At 28.6% G+C, this 6,183-nt stretch overlaps 1 protein-coding gene across 1 annotated transcript in view; it reads right to left on the bottom strand.

Annotated features, from left to right (window-relative positions):
- LOC102674556 overlaps positions 1–6,183 on the bottom strand; it is a 51,700-nt gene that overhangs the window by 44,553 nt on the left and 964 nt on the right. The gene's annotated exons all lie outside the window — the stretch shown is intronic.

The raw sequence follows: 6,183 nt of genomic DNA, 5'->3' as shown, positions 1-6,183 counted from the left end.
AAAAAAAAAAAAAAATAAGAGATAGATTCAGATTTAAAAAAAAAATATAATTATTTGTTATAAATAACAAATAAATTTAAATTTTTCTTTTACTTCTTAAGCGTCCCGTCACGATAAAACAGATTCAGGTCAATAGGAGGCGCTTTTCCTAAAACAGTTCTAACCTCTCCATAAAATTTATGGATGCCTTTGGAAGAATTCTAAAAGCTCTTTCGCAAATGTAGACAAACTACTTTTAATTAAAATCACCAGCTCCTCCGAAATGATCGTTTCTTTCTTCCCCCTCATAAAAATACGGAACCGAACAATTAACTAACCACGATCGAATCGATCGTGCAAAAAGGAAGAAAGAAAAGAAAAAGACAGAAATAAGAAATCAAGTTGAAAACTTGAGAACGAATCGGCCAATGAGATTCCATTTCAGCCGAAGTGAAAAGAAAAGAAAAAAAGAAAAAATTTCTTTTCATCTCGATTCCGTTAAAATAAATCGCATTTGTTGCGTATAATAAGCTACAATTATGAAGCTACGTATTAAATAAATAAAAAATCAAAAAAATTCGTTTTCTCACAACCGATTAAAATAAAATGAAATAAAACGAAAAGATACGCTTAATCGAATAATTTTTGCTCGATTTGAAAGCTCGATGTAACCTTTCTTGCAAGACCCATGCATGAATCGTGATGCAAAGACCTCTTGCTAAGGAGCATATCTCTCTGAAAACATCTCGTTCCACACAACACACGATTTTGCTATATGGATATATATGTATATATATTGTACATAATAATATCTATGATATTGTTGCAAGCAGGCATATTTAAAAGATCCTACTTGCGTTCCATTCGACAATAAAAAAACCCATTTAAAGAAAACACACCATTCACGAAACGTCGATTCTTTCTATTTATCGTCATACCATTTTCTTTCTTTCTTGCTCTTTTCTTTCCTTTTTTTTTCTCTAAACTCTATTACAGGTAAGTAGATCACAGATGATGATGACAGATTTAAATGGTGAAATAAGAAGTGAGCGAGAATCGAGTAAAAGAACGAGTTTTAAAGTTATCAGATGGATGACAGAGGCAGACAGACAGACAGACAGATATAGACAAACAGACAGAGACAGAAACATCGAGAGAGTTTTCAAGTACGTTATATATATAGACAGAGGCAGAAAAACTAAAGGTAATAAACTTTTATTATGCCACTACGCATTCTTTAAATTCTTTAACACACCCATGTTGTGTGTATGCGTATGTTATGTATACGTTACTTTCTCTGTGTGTGTGTGTGTGTATGTATGTACGGTTTTTTTTATGCATTTTGCGTGTATGTTTAAGAAACATTTCTGGTGATTGGATTCTCGGGTCTTTCTTCTCTAATTCGAGTCGAGCTGGTAGAAGGGAGGCAATTGGGGGGGGCCAAACATCAGCATTGTCAGATCAGGATCAAGGTCAGCGTACCGCCATCTTTATGGTGAGAATTCTAATCTAACAGAATGTTCAGCAGTTTATCTTTCTACGAAGTTAGTTATTACACTTTTAGAAGAGGGGATATCTCTCTTTCGATAATTTAGATGAGACGTACCCTCTTCTAGAATTATTAGAAAATTTTTTTATTTTTTATTCTTATTATGTATATATTTTACTGCAAAATGTTGTGTACCCATTTTTTAAGAATTTTCGTTTCTTCTTCAGATATTATTTATTTTGAGGTAAATGTAATTTTTTAATTACTATTATTGGGTATTCTTGGGAATTTTATTTCTTTTGAAATACTCTCATCCCAAAAAATTGAAATTATTACTTTGTTATTTAAAAAAAAAAATAGAAATTTTCATCAATAAATATTTTACATTTTGTAAAAGAAAAAAGAATCGAAAATTTAATAAATTCAAAAAATCGGTGCACAACCCATCACATACGATGTATATTTCCCTTGTCACAGGCCTATAATGAAAAGATTTATAAAAATTCCTTGCAACTACGTATCGATACAAATTTCTACGTATCTTGCAATCTAACTTCTCATGCAAAAGGTATTGTGCATCGAGGATTCTTTTTTTTCTTTCTTTTATTTAATTTTTTAATACATTACCGACCAACGATCGAGCACATTCCATGAAAACCACGGTAGAAAAATTCGATAAGTTCATTTCTGTCGATTTTCTATTTTTTATGGATATATTATATAAATCTCAAAAATATAATTAAACGTATGTACAGAGAAATAACTCAAAAAAAAATATCTCAAAAATATCTCAAAAAAGTAGATTACTACAAAAATTAAGTCAATTTAGAATTCTTTATCCAAAAAAAAAAATTCTTTTTTGGGGATCATATTAATTTTAAATCAACAAGATTCAAATTTTTGATTCATATAAATAAAAAATAAAAAACAATTGTTTCTCTTCGATAAATTCATCGAGGAATACGAATTCTTGTCACGCAATATGATCATCAAATTTTTCTCTCATGGTTATAATTACCTCAATCGTGGTAAAGAAATTGTTTGCAAAATTCGTTTGCCCTCTGATTCTGATTTCAAAACTCGCAGAAGGGAATTGGTGAAATGAAACGCGCGTGTTGGGTCGATAATGCGTTAAAAGTTCGACATTGGGAACGCAGTTTCCGTTATTTGGCCGGAAACGGAAGTGAAAGAAGCAATCTTCTGGCCGAACGCGCGATTAACCACGTATCGAAACGTGTTTCCAATTTTTTTTTATTTCGTTTCTTCTTTTTTCTTTTTTTTTGTTTTTAAAAATCAGGTCGCCAGAAGACACGTAGTCGTCTCTTTGATGAAGTGATACTAAAAAGAAATAAACTTCTATGTGAACTCTTTGTTAACGCATGCCAAATGCCAAGGATGCTTGCAATCCAATTTCAACACGTGCATTTCTCTCCAATTGTTCTCTAACGATATACTAATTTTTGGTATTTTTATTTTTATTTTTATTTTTCGTCTTCTTCTTCTTCTCGCTTCCCAAATTCTCATTACCTGTTTTATTCCTGTTTCACGTGTGTAATTGTATTGAGACGATTGTAAATTTCGAGGATTTGTGGCTATTAAATTTATTTAGAACGACTTAAATGACATTTATGTATGCAATAAATAAAATAACACGTTTTTCATTATTATAATATTAATCTATGTAATATATAAAATTTATGCAAATTAATATGCAAATGCATGAATGTATATAAAAAACAGATTAATCTATTAATAGTAGGATGTTAGTAATATATTATTAATATAATATTTATATAAAATCGAATTATTAATTGTTATCAGAGTACACACAATTGTTGAACGAATATATTATAATCTGCAATCAATTGTATTTAATAGGAATAATAATAGGAATAGCATTTTCACGTTTAATATATTTACATTGCATGAAATTATGTATCCATTATTCACAATAATTGGAATTAAATAAATTTTGCAATAGATCTAATGTCAGATTATAAAAATATATATACAATATTACTACTTATTCACACTACTATTCTATATTGAATAGTCTCAAAAAAATGTATCTCATCGTACAAACTTAATAATCGTGACATTTAAGTGTTCCAAATAAACCTAACCTAACCTAACCTCACATCGAATGGAAACTTTAGATTAAATTGTACAGGAATTAAAACGGATCGTGAGAATTATTAGAGAAAAAAAAATTCTTTCCGTGTTGCTCGTCCATTAAAAATTATTTTTTCATCTTTCTCCCTTCTCGATGGCTCAAAAACAACGTTGCATGTCGAAGAGATAAGATAAACTATAACGATGAGAATTTATCGTGTTCCTTCGAACGTCGTAAAAAAAAACGATCGTAAACTCTTGGTCTCTTCTTTTTCTTCTTCTTCTTCTCTTTCGGATATTAAACTACCGATGCTTGAATTTATGTGTCGCTATAAAGACGTGAGAATGATTTATGCGAGTTCCAAAAAACACTTTTTTTTTTATTTATATTTGGCGGGAAAAATAAAATTGTAATAAGTGGAAATAGGAATTATTTTAATCTCGATCATAGATCTTAATCATAATTATTATTTGTTTTTAATTTAATGTTTGCTTTTATTTAATTTCGAATTTTTTTGAGTATATTATTACAAGAATTTTATAATTTTGTTTGTCACAATAGTAGATAGATTTGAAATGGTTTTAAATTTTTTATTTTTTGTGAAAGTGCAAGGAAACTTGGAATCATGTCTTCAAATTTTTACGATCTTCACGTTCTTACCGTTAAAGCTTCACGTTCACTGTTGTAAACTTCATAATGTAAGCCGTAATAGCACTTTGAAACATAGGAAGTTATAGGAAGTCTCAAACAGAGTTTCTTGATGAAGTGATAAAAGTCAATCATCTTTCGAAAAATATTATTTCTATCATCTTGAAATAAAAATGTATAATTATTTACAAATGTATACAAGTTGTTAAAATAAATTAACTTTAATTCAATAATTGTAAATTTTTACATATTATTTAATCATTTAAAAAAAATTGTCTTTATCCATTTTTTACACATGGACATATAATTATTGTATACAAGAATTAAAAAATTAAAAATTCGAAGGAACAAGATTTATTTCTTTCTTATCCAAATCCCAAAACGATTGTTGAAAGTACGAACAGTGATCGGCCATTACTGTGTCATCCATAATAAAGTATATAGTGTATTTAGTGGTTGAATCGATATTCCACACTAAGAAGAAGAGATCAAAGAGGATAGAATTGCGGTGATCAGTGGTTGGCCATTATTTTGGTTCCTTTATATCAACGTCTGTTGTTCACAAGATAAAAAACAACGAAACAATATAGAATTTAATGGTAATTTAAAAATTATGACTTCATTGAGAAATATAAATTATAAAACTAATTTAATTGTTGCTAAAAAATCTTAATTATCTTTTAATAATTCTGCGCCATATTAATTTTATGATAAATTTTACATTCATGATAAATTTTATGATAAATTACATTAATTTTATGATAAATTTTACATTCTTAAAAAAATCAATTAACTCAAGTTTTATCGAATATATCAATAAAAACAATATTTTGAAATAATAAAATTTCAAAAATTTGAATAATTTTAAAAACTTCAAAAAATCTTAATTCTTAAAAATATACCACGACCAATACAGTTGACACAATCAATTGTTTAATCACACATTCGTTTCTTCGAAAAATCAAACGAGCCAATAGAGAGCACAAAGAAAGACTTAAAACACCAATTAACGATATTTCATTCATTATTGGTATTCCAAATATCAAGAAGAGATCCAGGAGGATTTTGGAATGGCACGTCAAAGTGAAGTCTTGGCGGATATTAAAGACACGAGAGACGAAAAACAAAATTTTTTTTTAATAGTTTTTCCAAGATGAGTGACCCGTTTCGTTGCTTCCACGCTGATGAATCTTGGAAATTTTACATAGTGAACGAGTGGAACGTGTACGTAAGTACTGTATGAACGCGTGTCGCTTTGCCAGAAGAGGGAGAAAGACGTGTGACGTGTGTGTGGGTGGCTGGATTATGGCATACGACGTGGACTTTTTGACCGAATGTGAATAATTTGAGTGCGTGGGTTAAAAGCGAGAGACGTTGGAACAGTTCGAAGTAAGAGATGTATTATTTAGGATGAAAATGATGGGTGAAAATAGATCTTGGTATTTAGAGTTGTAAATAACATTCTGGATTATTTCGAAATTGTTTGAGGAACTATTTTTAACAAGTTTGTTTTCCAAAAGTAATTAAAAGGTAAAAATACCAAATTCGTACAGGAAAGTAATTAAAAGGTAAATATACCAAATTGTAACTTATGTTTGGGATTATGTGTATTTTACACAGAATTTGAATATTTTACTTAATTATACATAAAGATTATTGAAGCTTATTGGAAAGAAAGAAGTAATAAAGTAAATTAAAGAAAATTATTAATCTATAAATGATATATAAAAAATAAATCTATATATATTGTATTAATACCTTTTTACAAGAATTTTTTACAACATTATACTAAAAAATATATATCAAATATTAACGTTTTTATATATATTAAAAAAATCCTCAAATAACAATAACAAAATAGAACATTAAAAGAAACATAACTTCTGCCTCTTTTCTACATTATTATATATTACCTAAATATATCCAATGCACGTCGTCTCGCTTCTAACTTTCT

The sequence above is a fragment of the Apis dorsata genome, unplaced genomic scaffold, assembly GCF_000469605.1.
Source record: "Apis dorsata unplaced genomic scaffold, Apis dorsata 1.3 scaffold_74, whole genome shotgun sequence".
In the NCBI taxonomy this organism is placed as follows: domain Eukaryota; kingdom Metazoa; phylum Arthropoda; class Insecta; order Hymenoptera; family Apidae; genus Apis; species Apis dorsata.
This window is presented reverse-complemented; position numbering and strand designations above follow the sequence as displayed.